Source organism: Microtus ochrogaster, chromosome 2 (assembly GCF_000317375.1).
Source record: "Microtus ochrogaster isolate Prairie Vole_2 chromosome 2, MicOch1.0, whole genome shotgun sequence".
NCBI classification, from domain to species: domain Eukaryota; kingdom Metazoa; phylum Chordata; class Mammalia; order Rodentia; family Cricetidae; genus Microtus; species Microtus ochrogaster.
In genome coordinates, this window is record NC_022010.1 from 46,834,509 (window position 1) to 46,854,094 (window position 19,586).

Here is a 19,586-nt window from a genome sequence, read left to right on the forward strand (position 1 = left end):
AAAACTCCTGGGATTCTTTGCACATCTGCAAAATCAATGTCAGTTCCAGGTTCCTTATTCCTGTATTGAACCAATCTGACCAGTCTGACATCCAGCCCCAGAAGAGAAAGCCAGTCCTCACCAGACAAACAAATGGAGGTGACCTAATACCTAGGAGACTCTGGCAGAGAAATAGCAAAGGAAAAGGTTGCCAGCCTGTCTGGTCCTCAGACCATGAACAAATGCAACCACATAAGAGCTCAATGATAAACTGATAGGATTGTGAAAAAAAAAATCAGGTGAATTTAACTTTCAGAGTACCAGGAAACGCTCTAGGATAGAGAGAATCATAGGATAGAACTAAGTAGTAAGAGTCTTATTTTGGTAATTTTTTTGGAGGGGGGGTAGTCATCAAAGTTGGAATAATATTTTCCAGCTGTCCATCTCCCTAATTATGATTTATGTCTCCCAACCAGGGTTAGTGGGGAAAATGGCATTTTGATGTTATCAATAAATAGAAGCAATGCTTCTGGTCTGTGACTTTCTTTCCACTAGTAAAAATACTTGGGCCTTTCAGGGTTTTGTTGACCTCTATTAAATTCAGGTAAACTTGGAAGTGAACAAAGCAGAAAACCTGTTCTTGTTGGAAGCGGATAAAGTCATACTTTGGAATAAGATTTTTAAAGGTTAGGAGAAAATGCATTTAGAGTCATTTGTGTGGAAGAAACCACAATCAGATCTTACTGTCCCCACCAAGGCTAAGAAGAATTGTTTGTGACTGTTAAAATAGTTTTTTTTTCTTTGATGGAGAGAGAAAAAGTCCGAATAATTCCTGGAAACCCTACCTCTAAGATGGCATTCTTGCGAATTGAGGATAAAGGCATCAGCTACATATGGAGTACATTTCCCTGTTTAACATTGATTTGTTTAAAATTGAGGGGAAAACCACTTGGCAAAACACACTGGCCAAGGCAATGGCAGAAGTCATTCCAGTTTATCCTGATTCCTCCCCACGGTTCAGCCCTCAGCTGACTGGACCGGACATCCGGACCAAGACTGTGAGTCCTGAGTCCTGAATTGAAAACCAACCAGTCGGGGGTACCTAAAGAATGCCACTTTCTTTTGGTATGTGAACCCCAGCATTGGCTTTTGTCTCATATCTTCAGAGAGGACCTAAGGAGAAACATTTAGCAGCTTCCTAGAAACAAGACAGCCTCATCAGCGCCTCATCAGCGGTTGGTTTTTGAAGGATCCCATAGCCTTCATGAGAGTTCACAGAAGGGAATCTAGGCATAGAGCTTTTCCAAAAGTGACCCGCTCCTCTGGTTGGTTAGATTACCCTTGGCTTTAACTGCCAAAGATCCCAAGTCCCTGAATGGCCTCAGCTTGGTGCTAATAATGACAGTGATCACTCAGATAGGATCATTTAGATGTAGCTGTGGCTCAAATGCAGAGAAAACAGAAACTGGGGGAAACTTGTCCTACCTGAAGCAGAAGACACGAACAAGAACTCTGTCTGATAATAGCAGGTCACGCTGTGGAATTGTTGCTCTGGAATCTGAGGCCCTGCTCAGCCAGGGCTTCACATAGGCATTAGTTACACACATTAGAAACTACAATATCGAACAGTAACAAGATAAGACAGGAAATACTGGCTTTGGCTCATAGTTTCAGAAGGTTTAACCCCTCATGGCAGGAAGACATGGTAAAACAGCCCTTCCATCCCTGCAGCAGTGTGTAATGGAGGTTATTGCCATTGTTCTTGAGTTCTCAGTAGTCCTCACTGTCCGCTATGTTCAGCAAGTCCGGTTTTATCCCAGGCTTTTTCAGACCCAGGCCAGCTGGCCTTGGTGAGTTCCCGATAGAACATCCCCATTGTCTCAGTGTGTGGGTGCACCCCTCGCAGTCCTGAGTTCCTTGCTCGTGCTCCCCCTCCTTCTGCTCCTGATTTGGACCTTGAGATTTCAGTCCGGTGCTCCAATGTGGGTCTCTGTCTCTGTCTCCTTTCATCGCCTGATGAAGGTTAATATTCAGGAGGATGCCTATATGTTTTTCTTTGGGTTCTCCTTCTTATTTAGCTTCTCTAGGATCACGAATTATAGGCTCAATGTCCTTTATTTATGGATAGAAACCAAATATGAGTGAGTACATCTCATGTTCCTCTTTTTGGGTCTGGCTTACCTGACTCAGGATAGTGTTTTCTATTTCCATCCATTTGCATGCAAAATTCAAGAAGTCCTTGTTTTTCACTGCTGAGTAGTACTCTAATATGTATATATTCCATACTTTCTTCATCCATTCTTCCACTGAAGGGCATCTAGGTTGCTTCCATGTTCTGGCTATTACAAACAATGCTGCTATGAACATAGTTGAGCATATACTTTTGTTGTATGATAGGGCATCTCTTGGGTATATTCCCAAGAGTGGTATTGCTGGGTCCAGGGGTAGGTGGGTGGTCCTTGGACTTCCCACAGGGCAGGAAACCCTGATTGCTCTTTGGGCTGACGAGGGAGGGGGACTTGATGGGGAGGGAATGGGAGGCAGTGGCGGGGAAGAGACAGAAATCTTAAATAAATAAATAAATAAATAAATAAATAAATAAATAAATGGAACAACCCCACCTTCCTATTAAATACTTCTCACTCCCCATAGCTTCTTTAACTTTTAAGATGCAACTAGACTAGGGTATATTTCTTCTCTTCCTGCTGCTCCAGAACCTTACAAGATGCCAGGTGCTTCTTCAAGAAATAGACCAAGGAAGAGAGAAACCAGTAAAGCAAATGCTTGTTAAATGCCAATTGGTTTAGCACCTCCTAAAACAGGATCCATGAGCTTCTACGGAATAAAGTTATAAAGTCTTCTAGCAAGGTTACTTGAAACCTCCAGCAATAGGCTCTGCAGTGCTTTCAGCCATTGATCCTAGGCCACTGGGCAGCCTTTTGTGAGCTAAGCACCCTGCCAGATGGCTGCTATGAGCTCCGTTAAATCCCCTCTCAAGGCCCACTGATATTGTTTGAATAAAGTTGCCTCTGTTACTATTACTTTACTTACCATTTAAGAGTATTACAAACCCTGGGAAGAAAATACATTTTAAAAAAATTTAGCAGTGTTCTATTAAATAAATATAATCATACAACATGTCCCAGACTGGCCACAAGGATTAATCTTATTAAGGAAAATTGTTCTTTGTGTAACCTGGTTTGCTATATAAAAAACAGAATCCTGGAAACTTGTGACTTTGATGAGAGGAGAGGTGCAGAAGAAGGCAGCCTGGTCCTATGTTCAGGTAAAAAGCTAAAATAGTCTAACCATAGATGTACTGAGACAACAAATCCAGTCTTTCCCATTATAAGTAGGGGCCTCTGATATCTTTCCCTAGGCATGTCTAAAACATATGTGTTTATGATCAATGTATCAGAGACTAGCACCACACAATTGTGATTAGAAAACAGCTCTTTTCCTTCCATCTTTCTTTTCTTTCTGCTTTTTTTATCTACACCATCTGTTTTTGACTCAATACGCCTTTGACTTTCTAAACCTTGACCCACCTCGATTTCAATACACAGTATTCTATTTCCCCCAAGGGTGCCCTTTGCTATGGAAGGAAAGCAAAATCATTTGTACCAGGTGGCCAGGAGGAGGAAGACATTTCTAAAGTCCATCCCTTGAGGAAACGAATGACTCATTTAGGTGTCTAGTGTTTCCTAAAATTTCAACAGAAGTAATGAAGAAATAGGATAGGAGGAAAGGACCTTTGCTTTGGAGCCTTACAGTAAGTTTAAACACATTCTGCACCTCCAAGCCACCTGTGAGTGACTCCTTTTGCATTCCTTTTGCATTCTTTGGCAATAATCCTAGAAATATATTTCTATCCACCTCTCCATCATTCAACTTTCCACCTATTCTTCATCCTACCCAAGACGGACTGTAAAGTTCAGCAAAGAAAAGAGCAGGTAAGGCCTTTTCTCTTAAGGAACTCTTGAGTCTACCAGAAAATCACATGATAAATAGGAAAACAGACTATAGCTTGGAGAGGAAGTAGCAGCCACTTTACATGGGGGAAGGCAGGGATGCTTTCTAAGGGAACAACAGCTTAGCTAACACCAGAAAAGGCTCCATTTAAATGAATATGATTCCAAACCTAAGAAATTGTAGATGGGAAGACCTTAGAGGCCTCAACTGGCATGGTATGTCTCCAGATCAGCAAGAAGGCACTGTTTTTCCAGAACAAGCTCAGAGCAGTCAGGTGTCAGTTGGATCTGGAGGTTCCCAGAGAACTTTCTAAACCAAGGGAATTAGTTTTATCTAAGTGCATTAGAAAACCATGGAAAGATTTGAGGGGAGAGGAGGGACATGATCTGACTCATAATTGCAGTGAATCATGTGGCTTCTGGGGAGAGAACAAGAATGCAAACAGGAAAAATGTTTAAGAGACTGATGTGGTAAACAAATGAGAGTTGTGGTGACCGGCCCTAACCATGGAGTCCATGAGAGGTGCATTTATTAGTGAGATAATTGATAGAGTTGACAGATCTCGTGGTTGATTAAGTTATGAGGAATGGGGGAGGGTGCAACCTAGTCTGACTTCAGTAAGCAATACTGCCAATTCTTCAGAGTGGCTCTTTGTGGATGAGCCTAAACCAGATGAGCAGAGTGAGTGCTCTTTTTATTCCATATTTTCTTGAAATATAAGGGAGTACTTATGCTTCTGGAATTTGTATCTGTCATCAGAGCTCAGCTTTTCAATGTACCTTTATTGTGCATGTACCCCAGGACAAGCAAAACATCAGTTGGAGCCAGAGGAACATAAACTCATAGCAATGAGAAATAATTTTCCCTGGGATGTACAAAAATGAGACAATAAGCAAAATCTTGCCTTTTTATTTTTCATTCCTCTCAATGAAATGAGCAATTTAATTGAGCCACTAGTACATGAGAACACAAAAAGCAAGATTAGAGAGGTGACCTGAAACATCTCATCTTAAAATCAACCTCAAGGCTAGTGGACTCTTGAATATTTTATCTTTGGAAAGTCTGTTATAATTTCAAATTTTAGGGAGTCTGTAATAGGCTTGGGCCTTATGCTTTAACTCTCAGACTACTGCCATTAGTGTCATACATATTATACTGATATGACCCTTTGCAGCTTACAGTGTAAGAATTTGCAGTCAGCAGACCACTTACTATGGCAACATCTATTGGCGTCCTAGTTAAAGCATGTCATGCCACATCTCAGTTTATCATACTCTGTCACACACAGGTTGGTAAATATAGGTGCAAAACAACATAAAATGAAATGTATGCTTCTTTTAATAGACTTTATTAACTGCAATTGATTGGCACATGAACATAGAGACTTCTTGGGCATTATAATTTTACACTGGTGAAGAATCCTGCTCTATAGCTTGTGAAAACTCTTCTATGAGGAACATCTTGAACAAGATCCCAGAGAGTTACATTGGAAAACATCACTTCTAAAACAAAGTCTGTCTGAATGATTAGAAGCAATTGGCAAACTAACTGACCATCTGCCCACCCTCACTAGAAATTTTACATGCATGCCCTAAACTCCTTTTCAGAAAAGACCTTAATAAACGACTAGCATTTCAACAATAATGCTCTGTGCTATCACTGCTGAGTCAAGTAGACTCCAGACTGAAAATGTAGCAGGTGGCCTGTCTGTAGACCAGATGGCTTACAATAGTCCCAGAAGGTCTATTAGTAAGTGGCAGAAGGTGCAACTGTAGTCAATCATTCGCATTTCTTTGCATGACATTTGAACCTAGGAAAAGAAGTATTTTCCTAACCTCCTGGAGCTGAATGCTTGACCTCAGAGCTCCCTGTGTGCTCCTTTTTTGTCTCAGGCCTCATGACTACAAATGCTATTATTAGTCATAAGACTACTCAGGGCCTTTTAAATTCCAGTCATGCTATTTGGCTCTCTGACCTAAGCCTAACAGGAAATTCAAAATCCTAATTATTTCCAACAGGTCTAATTCCTTAGCATTGACTTTGAATTTTCCCACCTCTGTATGCAACCAGAAGCTATGGTAAATGTTAGTGAGCTTGTGCTGTAAAACTCTTCACAAACAGGAGCGTTTTTCCCAGAGGAAAGTGCATAAGTTTGTGTACTGTCTACCTGGGAGCTGAATTGCAATTTGTCATTGGTAGACTAAGTGATCTTAGGGAAGCTATCACATCTGTTTAGTGTAATAAATAGAAAATGTTGCTTATGAACTAAAAAGAGACCCCAGTGACAAAAAAGGGGCTGTAGGGAGAAAGACAATAAATAAAAATGGAAAGAGAGATAATGGGAAATGGGGGGAAAGGTGGAAGGCAGGGAGTTACTGGGAGAGGGAGAGAATCAACCAATGTGGAATATTCATGAAAACCCTATGTGGAAATCTATTGCTCTGTAAGCTAATTCAAAAAATAAGTCTTAATTAAAAGAGGAAATATTTGTCCGAAACAGTGTACAAATGATACACTTCACGAATAAAATTCAGCACTTAGCAAGTGTCAAATATCTTTATAGACACCATTCATGTATATTCATCTCTATAAAAGGAGGAACTAACTAAACATCACTTGCCATTTCTAACTATGCTCACTGGGTCCTCCAAGTTGACACTTGCTTTAAGCTAGATCAGTGTTGGCATTCATTTGTGAATGTCTACATTGTTAATCTTCATTGTAAGAATGGTAATCATAATCATCTATTGTTCTCAGAACTAGGCCTGTCTTTAACAGTTTTGGTAACACAGACATCTTACAGGTATACAAAGATTACTGAGAGAACCTCTGTAATAGAAGGAGCTGGCCGCCTCCCACCCGGCTACCTTAACTCCCAAAATAACCATACAGAAATTGTATTAATTTAAACTCTGCCTGGCCCATTATCTCTCGCCTCTTATTGGCTAACTCTCACATCTTGATTTAATCCATTTCCATTAATGTGTATCACCATTTGGCTGTGGCTTACTGTCATGAGTCTAACTAGCATCTGTCTCAGGCAGGAGAATCATGGCATCTCTCTGTCTCTGCTTTCTTCCTCCCAGAATTCTGTTCTGTCTTCCCCACCTACCTGAGTTCTGCACTATCAACTAGGCCAAGGCCGTTTCTTTAATAACCAATGAAAGCAACACAAATACAGAAGGGCCTCCTACACCAGACCTCCAGACCTCCAGTTAAGTCTGCTGAGTTGTAGAATCTCTTTCATTTTTCTCTTACATTTATTTATCTATTTATTTTGTGTCTGGGTGGGGCACATGTCACAGTGTAGATGCCTTGGTGCATGTGTGGAAGTCAAGGGGTAACAAGTGGGAACCAGTTCTCACTTTCTACTTTGTGGCTATTAGGGATGGGATTTAGCTGAAAGCCCCTTCACTCACTGAGCCATCTCATTGACCCTTTCCCATTTTCCAGACACCATATTATTACTGAACTAGCAGATACTTCTCTGCCAAAATTATAGCAAAGGAAGCAAGTGAATGGAGTGTAGTTTTACTGAGTTCTGAGTTCTAAAAATAGGAAATTTTCAGGAAGAGGAAGATACAAGAAAGGTATAGACTCTTAGGTTTTGTGTTTCACATGTTGGTTTTATTAGTTCCATACACTGCATTCTCATGAATAGTTTCCTTATATGACTCTCTGCTAACTTGAAATTTTCTTTAAAGTGATAAAGTTATGTAAGGAGTGTAATGACACATAGGTCTTCAATAGGGAGCTTCAAGGGAATTATATTCATATACACGTATCATACAAGCTGACATTAATTAAAACCCAAGTTAGTGAGGCAACCTAAATTAAAGCAGTCTTTTCTACCTCTCTGAGCCATGGATGAATGAGCTGCTTCTTTGGTTAGTGAGAGAGCAGGAAAAACAAAAGAACTAGTCATGTGTCCAAAACCTAGGGTCTAGCACCAAACTGTCACTAAAAAGAGGCAATCGTGGTGTTTGGAATCAAAATAGATGGGAAAGAGGAACCTTTAGGGTCAAGAACTTTAAAGGACGGTAAAGCTTCTGAGAAACAAAAACCAGCAGAAGTTCTCCATAAGGAATTACTTAGTCCCCAACCTCCCTTTTTTGGAACTTCTTGGTTTCTTGGTGATTATAGACTATGTATAAGAATAAGAAGAGCAGGTTATTCTTCCTAGGAAAGAGCCACCATTGACTATCTAATACCAAATGGTACTAGCTAAACACATAGAAGCAACACTTAATGAACTCAACAGGTCGTATTAAGCTTGTGGGGTGTGTGTGTGTGTGTGTGTGTGTGTGTGTGTGTGTGTGTGTGTAATAATAAGGAAAAAGAAGCCAGGAAGTTTAAAGAGGAGGGGAAAAATAAGAAAGGGGTTGGAGTGAGGAGGGAGAAATGATGTAGTTGTATTTTAATTAAAATAAAGTTTAAAATACATAGTTTTTAAAAAGGAGAATGAGAAGAGAGCAAAAAAGAGACTGAACAGAAGAGGACTCTTGAAGAAAAGAAAGGGCTTTAGGGATGAAAGGAATGGCAGAGAGCATTCCCAAGCCATTCAGAACATAGGGAGTTACACAACGATAACACGAGCATGCCATCTCCCTTGCTCACCACCAGCTCCAGTACAGCTGGCTTACTGCCACGTGGCATGGCTATTGGTCAAAAATTCTGAGCTGCTCAGATACATGGGAGTATGAGCTATGTAGCATAAGATAGAACAAACTGTCAGGACAGGGGTCAACCAGAGAGTCCAGAACACCTGCTTTGTGCTCAGGTCCCTCAGAGCCACCAAAGAAGTCTGAAGGTCAAGGCTGAGAGAGAGGAGGAGAAAGGCATGGCGATCCTTATAGGAAACAAACAGAAATGGCTTAAAACTGAGGTCGTTTTGTTAAGGCAAAATAAATAGACTTCTGATAACCTTAGCACAGGTGAAAAGACACGTAACTCTGCAACCAGCATTCATTCTGCTTTCTTATCTGGAGTATGACTGAATTCAGACTTCCATTGCTTAATTAGCTATTAGGTTTGTAACATTTTCTTCAAGTCAAACAGAAGATAGCTTTAAGGAATGGTGTATCTTCTAGAGAAAGGGCAGGACAGGCCACACTGCTAAGGGAAAGGTGCCCCTATCATATCCAGCTACCTTCACACAAAACCTCTAAGAATATTGCAGCAGAAAGTTTTCTAGGAGGGAGTGACAAGCTTTAAAGGGGAAGGAGGAGAAAAATGACACTTACTGGACCATCACAGAAGAGCAAGATCAACCCTCCAAAAAACTCACATCCACTGACTGCTTTCAAAGCCCTACTTTTGACAATTGTTTCGGTGTTATATTTGTTTTAATTCTATAGTATCTAAGTTTGGGGAATAAAGGGAAATCTGGGTGTTAGCATAGTCTTAAAAGATTCATTTTTTTTTAAGTTCACTGGGCATGCAAGGGAAGAAATACAGCCGTGTGGACAGAAGAGGTTCGTAGTTGCAGTTTTGCAGACTGCTTTCCTCCTTGCCTAAAAGCTACTTGATCTTAAAAGACAAAAGCAAAAACACCTCATTTGGTATCAGTGACTTTGCAAAAATATTCAGGCAATAATTTACTGAAAAAAATATGGAATATGTGGAAAAACCAATGATAAATATATGTATTGTATGACCAAAAGTACTGAGAGAAATTATATTAAAAGTATTTAAATATTCAATAGAGAAATTCAAGTTGTAATTCTGAGGTTGTTGCTAGAGAAATCAGTAATAAAATGACACCAAGAACAAAAATAATGGCTATTAAGGGACAATAATTTCTCTTTGGACCAAAAGAACACTCAGACTATATCCATAGAACAGTTGAGTACTAAAGATGGTTATTACTATACAATTATTTGATCCATCATTTCATTTCAAAGGTAAAAAAAAAAATCTCATTCTCCCACCTTGATGTTTAGAGATAAATTAAACAAACTGTTAAGAGCAAGTCAGTGGCCATCCAGGTCTTGAGGTCATCTCCCCAGGTTCGAGGAAACATAAATCCTGGAGCTCTTTAGTTTTCATATGACCTAATCAATTCAAACCTGGCAGGTATTAGAGAAATGGAATATACTGACATGCCAATGTTTGTAGACTAATCCTCACTAAATCAACAATGAAATGACAATTCTAAGAGCTCTCCAACAAGTTTCTAATAGAAAGAAAAAAAAATACAGAGAACAAAGCTGGGAAGAGAAAAGAAAGATTATAAATAGACGTGAAATAGAAGTCCTGTATGTCTGAGGACAGGCCCGGGTGTGTGCTTCAGTTGTCTGTAGGGAAATGACTAGGTAGGGGGTGGGAGCGATGCCTGGTGTCCTCTCTGATGAAGAAAAGAGAGGAAATTAATTTAAATTACAAATAAAGGAATTTAAGTGAGATGGAAAGATTTTTCCCTGGCACCAAAGGCTTTATAAACCTTGGGAAAGATTCCGGGGGAGGTTTTCAAGTTCCTATCTGGATGTATTTACAATAAGAAAGATACCCATCGGCCTTGGGTGGCTGGAGCAGAGACGCAGGAATTTGCTCTCAGCTGAGCTCGGTAGGTGCAGTCCCATTTCTGTCAAGTCCAGTGCAGGCCCCAGAATGGCGAGTGCCATGGCTCCTGAGAACAACCCAAAGTAATCATTTCCTTGGAAAATCAATTGGCATCTGCTCGTTGGTTATAAGTGGAATGTACAATTATAATACATTCTGGTTTTTATTTTCTTTTTAGCCTGGTTTCCAGTGGAAAGAAAGGAGGCTTATGAAATCTCTCTGGCAGGCTGTACACTGCTTAATACATTTTCATTTTCCTTCTGCAGGCTGGTTACAACCAAATCTTTTAGAAAATAGTGGAGACCAAAGTAGCAGTACATGAACCCTTCCAGTGCAGAGAGGGAAATACCCTTTTCCTCTTGCTCCAGAGGGAAGCTTCTTTCTTTCCTCATCAGTCTCTCAGACTTATCTTCAAAACAAACTACATTAAGTTTTTTGCAGAGTGAGAATTTCACTTGCTTCAGTTGCAGCTGAGAACAGCACCGGTTCTAGCACTTTGGAGCAAATCCTCTAATTGCTTCTGTTTCTCTGTTTACACAGCTGTCCATCTGTTTGCCCATTGTTTTCACTCTATCAATTGTTTGGTTTCTATCGCGAGCTCCTAGAGGCCAGGTGTGGAGTCTGTTTCATTTACTTTATACAACACCAGGCACACATGTGCAGGTGGGATGGACCGTTTGGCAACAATGGTGCCTGGTATGATTGAAAGTTAAAAAAAAAAATACTGTGCATTGATTGATCAAAGCAGTAAAGAATGGACTCAGAGAGAGGAGTCTTTGTAATCTCCTGATTCACCTATGTGTAGGAGAATAAACAAAGTATAATTGCTGTTGGGGATTGAATAGTGTGAGCAAGCAACTGGAAAAACTAATAAATCGGGGTTGGAAATTGAAAATAACAAAACAAACAAGATAGCATTTATTTAGGCGTTTGCCCCCGAGTATGAACTTCCCATCTTTTGTGTGTAAGTCCCATCTTGTTGCGGTTCTCAGTTTAGACCACTGGTGGTCACTTGGGGCTGTTGCAACTAGTGCCCCCACAAAAGACTGTACGGTCACAGCATCCTGCTTGCCTTATGTCTTTGGTTTTAACCCATGGAAAGCTCAAGCCGTTTTTACTAGAATTAGTATTTCCACCTTCTCACCCATCCTTGTCAAAATACCCTTTCAATCTTCCCTTTATCTCTCAGTGGTCCTCACTCACCCAGAAAGACAGGGGTGAGTCACTCCACTTTGCTTGTTGGGTTAAAAATTCCATTTTTCCTTAGGGATCTTCAAAGTTGTGTTTTTAAAAGGACAGAATGACTAACAGAAATCTATCCCTCAGGGTAAGCATAAGAAATGACATTTCACTTAATCTAAGAAATATTTTCTAGGCACCAGCTAAGAGCCATTCGCTGCGTTCTGGAGAGAATGAAAGGAATCTTAGCTTCTGTCTTTAAAATGTAGACGAGCAAGGACTAGAGAGATGGTTCTTTGATGAAAAGTGCACCCTGTTCTTCCAGAGGACCAGAGTTCTGCCTCCAGCACCCACTCTGGGGAACTCACAACCACCTATAAATTCAGGTGTAGGGAAAACTGATGCCTTGAACCTCCATGAATACCTGTGTTGATATGCATAACCCATATATAGACACACTCACACATACACTACATACTCATATATGCACACACACAGAGATACACATATTCATGATTGTACATACACAGATGTATATACATACATATTCATAATTAAAATACTAAAAAGGTTAATCTTTAAAATGAGTGTGTATACATTATTTAAAGATTATATTAAGTGATAAAAATGTATAACTTAATAAAAACACTAAAAATAAAAATGTTGCCATATTGTGGGAGTGTGATGAAGACTAAATCAAATATAAAGTATACCTAGTAGACAGAGCCTAGATATAAGACACCCTAATAAATAACAGCTCTCACTAGTATTGCTTGCTACAACTTCATTTATAACTACTTTGTAGAAAAGATTTTTAAAAGCAAATTTTACCTTAGGTAATAGGCAATTTAATTTCATTGTTAGGGGAGGAAAGAATTATCACATTCAAATAATAATAATAATAAAATTATCATCTAGAACACTGAAGTCAGTATGACCACACCAAAATTGGACCTCAACCACGCTTTGATGTCTGGAGTCTGGTTCTCATCCTGTTCTTGCTGGGATATTTCAAAGTCTTGGTCCCTTCCCAAGATCATAGAAAATCTTTTTCTCTCTCCCTCCTTCTCCCAATTCATGGTTATTTCACAGAACAGTAACAAGATAAATTTGAAGTTTTTCATGTGTTTTGTAGGTACAAAAGTCAATTAAACTGGAATATGCCAACCTTTAACTTTTGAAAACAAATTGCTTAATAGATTATTGTAGGTAAGACATTTACATTTAATTAATTGATTACCAAATCAGTCATTGTCTAGACATTGTTAACTGGTCATAATGGAAATAATGAGATGACTTAAAGCAAAAATGTTAAAATACAGCTAGCTTAAGCCTAAAAATTTACATATTTTTATATTTTGGTTCAGCTTAAGATTTTGCTGAGAAGCCAAGGACAATGGCACTGGGTTTTGATCCTACTTCATGTTCTGGCTTTGTGGGAGCCTAGCCAGTTTAGATGATCACCTTCCTAGACCTTTCCGCAGGGCAGGGAACCCTGACAGTTCTTCAGACTGGAGAGGGAGGGGGAGAGGAGTGGGGGGAGGGGAAGAGGAGTGGGAGGAGGGGGAGGGAAATGGAAGGCTGGGAGGAGGCGGAAATTTTTTTTTCAATAAAAAAATAAATAAAAGCTAATTACCTACTAACAGCAAAAAAAAAAAAAGATTTGTTTTATATTGTCAAATATCTACATCCATAAAAGAAGACTTTATATCTTATTCCCTTTAACTATTTACAATTAAAAAGACATAACCTTTGTTTATTTTACCGTGTTATTTGGATGGCTTCTCACCAGCCTGAACCACCATTATATTCTTAACATTGTAGCCTATCTGAAGAGTTATTTCATTGTCTGCTTTTCTAAGAAAGTGTGTGCCTTTCTTATTTCCTAAGTAAAGATGGCATGCCCCCGGGAAATAACACATGTTGCAAAAAAGTGATTGACAGATGCACCAACAGTAAAAATATCTCAGGGAGACTTTCTGTCAAATATCAACACTTGAATTATAGTGAAGGTCATTTCACATCCCAACCATGGAAGTTCCTCTCCTCTAGCCTTCCAAACTAAAGTCACCATTTCTCAAGTACATTTGCATTTTTAATAATTGATTCCGCATTCCTATTGTGCCCATTTCAAAGTACTATCATCCAATCATGTCATATATACCTTAGAGATGCAAGTATTTTCCGTTTTTCCCAGATCAACCAGTGTTGGCCCCTTTGAACCTTATTACTGGAGTCATGAGACCATTGATGTGTTTTATAAGAAAGAGGAAATGAATGTCTCACTAATCATGCTTAAAAGAAAGCCAGCGATTAAGCAATCTAGATTCCTGGTGGTGGCTTAATATAACCCTAGAATGTCTTCCTTTCTTGTATTTATCAAGATTCAGTTGTTAATTAAGATTTGATCCTGTTCCAGTAGAAAGGAATTTCATAATATATAGCCTCGAGTTTCTGTTAATTAAAATGATAATGGGCTCTCTCCGCTTCTAAACATTATATCAGTCATGGACTAAATCAATAGACTTTTCTATAGGAAAGAAAGACTGGCTTCCAGTAGCTTCAAGGTGCCTAACTCAATTTTTTTCCTAAGTTCATTCATTTCTCAACAACTCAAATATGCAGTTGCAATACTGTTTCGTAGCAGTATTAAACAGTGGACATTGTTTTTGCTCTTGATGCCACTATGCATCAAGGTATTTGGTATCCCTTGCAAAAGTTGAGATTTAGTACATGAATGATGTTGATGGGATAAGACTGGGCAGTTTTGTTTTACTGATTCCTGGTTTACCAAATTTTTCCTTCAGTGCTGTGCAAAAAAAAAAAAAATAGAATCTTTCATCTCCCTGTCTCTATTCATTTGTGGCACAGTTGTAGGATTAATTGAGAGTAGGCAAATAACACAATTAGCAAGGAACCAGCTCAAAGGGCACAATTATGTATCCCCTCTTTCTTCAGAAGCCATAAGAATATCATCAGCCTGCTTTATGTTGGAAATTCAAGTCTGGTTAGGAGAGGCTGTGTTGATATATGTATTGAAACCTATGTCTAGATGTCTGAGAAAATATTATATGCTTCCTGAAATGTTATGGCACAACTATAAATAGCAATTTAGAACAGCGATACACATTATACTCAATGGTTTTATAGAACTAAATCTCAGTACTATAGAATCTTATGATCATAGACATCCCTGATTAGTGAAGCCCAACCCACAAGGCTCTTGTATCACACAATGAGTGGTACCACAGGGAACAGTTCTCATTACACTTAGCAAATGCAGTAAATATGCCACCTTATTCTAGATGTTTGAATTAAGCCAGTCTCAAAAAACAAAATAATAAAATTAAAACAAAACAAGATTGTTTTCAACGCTTATAATGATAAAAGAAAGTCTTTTTACTAAGACTTCTTATCCAGTAAATAACCACATGTTCAACAGCAATCAAATATTGGTGAGAGATAAACATTCTTCATTTCAAAGCAAAGAGCCTTGCTGAATGGTGATACAGTTTCAAAAGTATGTGATCTGACGAGGGAGCTCTCATCATACTCCTGAAAAAAATTTTACGCTGCTGTGATTTTGTTTGTGGGTTTTTCTTTTCTTCCAAATAGAAGGAATGTACTTAACTCTAATCAGAACCATCAAAGTCTTTTAAAATACCCTTAGAGTTTAAAATTTCTGGCTTAAAAAGAAAATAAAGTGTTTAAAATCTCAAGTACTGGTTTTCTTTCCCTGTTGAGTTCTGTGTTTCAGAATTGCAAGATGTGTTTATTTATAAGGGGTCTAACAAGTATTTAAAACACTGAACCATATGCCAGGCCCAGTTCTAGTTACAAGAAGATGTTTTTGTCTAAAAGAAACAAGTTTACTGCCCCCCAGGTAGGGAACTAGAGGTTGGTATGCTGGTACCTGCAAGTAGTTCATTGAGAGGCAGAGGCAGGAGGTGTAGAGGTTCAAGGTCATCCTCAGCTACTTAATGAGGTTGCTAGCCTGAACTATCTGAAACCCTGTCAAGGAAAGGAGAAAGAGAATGTGATTGGGAGGGGGGAAGAAAAGGAAAGTTACTGGAAGAGAAGTTCATGTGAAAACAGACTTTACGTGAATATGATGCACAAAGAAGGAAGTTCTAATGCTAGTGTAGAATTAAAGCAATGTTAGATGCATGAGCATGAGTAGTTTATTTTAGTGCAGAGCAAGAAGGTCCTTTGGGAGAGAGTGATGTTCACACTGAGATTGAAATGAGTGGTCTTGGGGAAAGGATTCCTGGGTGAGGGGCGGAAGGAAGGCTGAACTGAGCTGACAGTCAAAGACTGATGTAAAGCTTCTGTGTGTGGTCTGAAGGTGACCAGACATACTCATCAGGTGCCCACGTTCCAAAGGAGCACAGCCTAGCACAGGGGACAGCCTCTTGTTCTTTCATAAACCAGCTTCAGAAGTTACCGAGTGTAGGGGCACACTCTCCAATGAGAGTATCTGTTATGAAGAGCAGTAAAGTTCTGAAACCTGGCTTCAGTGGGAAGGCTCTCACATGCTCTGTGAATTGTCTGAATGGGGGAGATGGACGAAGTGTGTCTATCTGCTGGAGTTGTGTCAGCACTGAAAGAAAATTTACACAAATCACAGCCCACCATGACCTTTTTGACAACTAACTAAGAACAACTTCTAATTCAACTGTATGCAAATGAGATGGAAAATGCATGACTTTTCTTAAAGGAGACTACTTTCTCACAAATTGACTTCCTATATAGTAAATGCCACGTCAAAGGGTCTCTAATTTTTGTCAGCAAGAATGGAACTAACGAGAACTTAGTGCATGGTGATGAAAACTAATAAAGACAAAAGGTGCATGATCTATTTGTACAAATTCATACATGTGTATCTTTAACTAATGTGTTAAAAAAGGAGAAGTGTTTCTGGGTTCTGATTTCAGAAATTTCAGGTCATGAGCTCTTTCTTAACTTTGTTGCTTTGAGCTTCTAGTGGTACATTATTGTGGCAGTGAGTGGAAGAGGAGGCTTGCTCACCTGTGATAGCCAAAAAAACAAAGGAGAAATGTCAGGGCACCAATGTTTGTTTCCTCAGGGGCATTCCTCCAGGGAACTATATCCTCCTACTAGGCCACCCCTCTCAAATGTTCCACTGTCTCCCAGCGACCACATGGACTAAACAGTCATTTAATATATGGGCCTCTGAAGAGATTCCAGATCTAAACGATAGTAACCTATTTATAAAAGTATACATAGAGTTGTTTAAATAAAAGTAAAACACACGCTCGCTCACTCTCTTCATATCAATACATAAGAATATTGTGTCTTGAATGTGCACTGAAATTTTCTGTTTATACATTTCTGCTATATAATTTCTCATATAATAAGTTGTATATACTATGAAATTCTCATGTGATAGAAAGATATAGTTGGTAATAATTACCTTCTTACTTTGCATACAAAGGAGTAAAAGCATGCTCATTTTTCTACTGCAGAAGCTGTTCTGGAAATAAAGGAAATCCTGTGACGAGACAGGCCCCAGGCCCGCGGTGCTACAACAAGAGGCAAACAGGAATACTCGTCCTCCGTTCCCCTGGCCAGCCAAGTCTAAATGTAAGTTTGAAGAGGGAGGAAGGCACCAGCCACGAGTTGGTCCACAGGTGAAGCAGAGGCTTGTTGCCATAGAGTTCCTAAACAATTAGGCAGATAGGTACCTAGCCTTTCTGCAAGAGCTATTATCCTGTCTCCCATACTAACTACACCACTGAAAAAGACTTGAGACTATCACTAACATCAAGCTTAAAAAATAAACTCACAGTAACATGCAGAGTACAAGTCTAGCTGATTTGTAAGTCCGGGCATGTTGAAGTAGAGTCTCAGAATAATCATTTCCATAGGACCGGAGTAGGTATCCAAGTGTTCGCCAGATGTTAACAGCTAGATTGTACAGGGAAAAATTGCTAACTTAAGCTTCTTTTCATGATTCAGCAAGGATTTTAGGTAATAAAAGATCTGGAGATTTGTAAAATAAATAATTCCAGTGCAAATGGGAAAATTAAAATAATCTTATCATCTCTCAGACATGTCTATATGTGTTTTTCTACCATTATCATATTTCTCTTAATTGGGCCCATTTTTTTTCCAGCTGATATTTTATAGTTTGGAGTTATGAGTTATAATGAAGAAATTATTCATTTCAGATGACTAAAGTGATATGGACTGAATTTTCCCAAGGACAATCTAGGATGTTTGAAGCACCGCATGACAGAACAAATGTGGTTTTGTTCACATGCGATATATAATATATCCACAGTGAAAAGTAATACCAGCATGGCAGAATCTTTTATTCTTTAAGTGATGTCTCCGTAGAAGCAAAAAGTATAAAGTACATCATTAGCTTTCGAACTTTGATGGAGAAAAAAGTCCAAAACATAGCATCCATTTCTGACAAGTACACGTTATCCCAGAGTAGCCACACCGCCCTATGCTTATTACCGCGGCCTGGTTTTAAGTGTGACTTTTGGACTCACGGCTTGCAAGTTCCTAATATATAGCAGCACAATGACTTTTTTACAGTGTAGCTTTAGTTTATCATTGAAAGGCTGATATGTTAAGATTCTTCGGGTTCTTTGTGCTCTTGTGCTGGAGACTCGCTTGAACAAAAAGACACATCTGGCACAGCATCCCACCACACATCATGGCCTGTCTCACTATGAATCCATTCAGAACACCTGGAGGAATGCAGACAATTTAATGATCTTACTAAGATATTACATTTTTAATATAGATACTGCCCACTATTTGGACTGGGTTTCATCAAAATCAGACGTTCTCCAAATAAAATACTCACGATGCAAAGTCATTGAATAAAATATACATGTTTGTTTTAGCAATAGATTGATTATAGGATTCAAGGTGATGGAGGTTGTTGGAGAAACCAGTGGACAGAGGCATGGTATGGGTTGTATCCACTCTTGGGGAACGCTATGAGCTAAATTCCAGAGAAACTCTGTCGATGTTACAACCAGCTCCAAACTCAGCTTCTGGATTTCTTGTGACAAATTCTTGCTGCCAGGGACATGGATAGGCTCACCCAGTAAAAAAATTACAATAATAATGTTCAGCTATATCATAAAAAATGCAGAAGGTGATTATTACAGGGCAAAGGAGGGGAACTGCTTGGAAAGTTGTGGTAGAAAGATCAAAAATACATTTTATTAGACTTTTAAAAAATTAAGTTCTTTGTTTTTAAACTAAGGTGCAAATGCAGTAAAATGTAAAAGTGACTCAATGAGCTATTTCATTCAAGAGTCAAGAGCAGTGGTTCGGCGAGTCGGAATAAAAATCACCGCTACTCAATATGGCAAGTTCAGGCATGGCTGAAGCTTTAATCACCGCTTTTCTAATGAAACTAACCATCTGAAAGTCATTTGAAAGAGTTCTGATTGAGAGAAAAATAAAGAACTTTTGAGTATACATCTTTTTCCTTGTCAAAATGAATTGGATTTATTCTTACTTTCACGTAGAACTAAAAGTCTAAGTGTTTTTTCAATGTCTTTTTAAATTCTGCAAAGATGTCCATTTTACACAATAGAAAAAAATGACCAAAATACATAAATAATATAAACATTATGACAGGCATACAGACCATTATATGCCTCTGGGGCTTCCAAAATTACACAAAGGAACTTTCTAATTTTTTTTAATTTATTTTTAATTTTTTTTAAATTTATTTTTCCCCGCCACCGCCTCCCATTTCCCTCCCCCTCCCTCCTCAGCCTGAAGAGCACTTAGGGTTCCCTGACCTGTGGGAAGTCCAAGGAACCCCCACCTCCATCCAGGTCTAGTAAGTTGAGCATCCAAACTGCCTAGGCTCCTACAAAGCCAGTACGTGCAGTAGACAG

General features: G+C 39.0%; 1 protein-coding gene across 1 annotated transcript in view; it reads left to right on the forward strand.

The window, feature by feature from the left end:
* Positions 1–19,586, forward strand: part of Col8a1 (collagen type VIII alpha 1 chain) — a 130,446-nt gene that overhangs the window by 57,916 nt on the left and 52,944 nt on the right. The window contains exon 2 of the mRNA XM_005344939.3: positions 17,178–17,295. The gene's annotated coding sequence lies outside the window, so the exon portion shown is untranslated. The remainder of the gene's footprint in view (positions 1–17,177; positions 17,296–19,586) is intronic.